Below are 293 nucleotides of genomic sequence, written 5' to 3'. Positions count from 1 at the left end.
CCCCATCCTCCGTTTCCGGTTTGCTGCCATATTACTCTCTCTCTCTCTTTTTTTTTTTTTTTAATTTTTTTTTTATTTTCCCCTCCCCGTGGTGTCCCCCCCCCGCCCCGCAGAAGGGGTGAGCGGGGGCGGGCGAGGCACCAGCGCGCCGGGGCCGCGGCGCTGCGCGATGCTGCTGCCGGCGGCGCAGCCCTGAGCCCGGCCCGGTGCGGGGCGGTGCGGGCACCGAGCGCGGCGGCGGCGGCGGGGGGCGGCGGCCGCGCCCCCGGCGCGGAGACAAAGCCGGGGCCGAG

The sequence above is a fragment of the Chamaea fasciata genome, unplaced genomic scaffold (genome assembly GCF_029207755.1).
Source record: "Chamaea fasciata isolate MVZ Bird 193981 ecotype frontalis unplaced genomic scaffold, bChaFas1.0.hap1 SCAF_17, whole genome shotgun sequence".
NCBI classification, from domain to species: Eukaryota; Metazoa; Chordata; class Aves; order Passeriformes; family Sylviidae; genus Chamaea; species Chamaea fasciata.
This window is presented reverse-complemented; position numbering follows the sequence as displayed.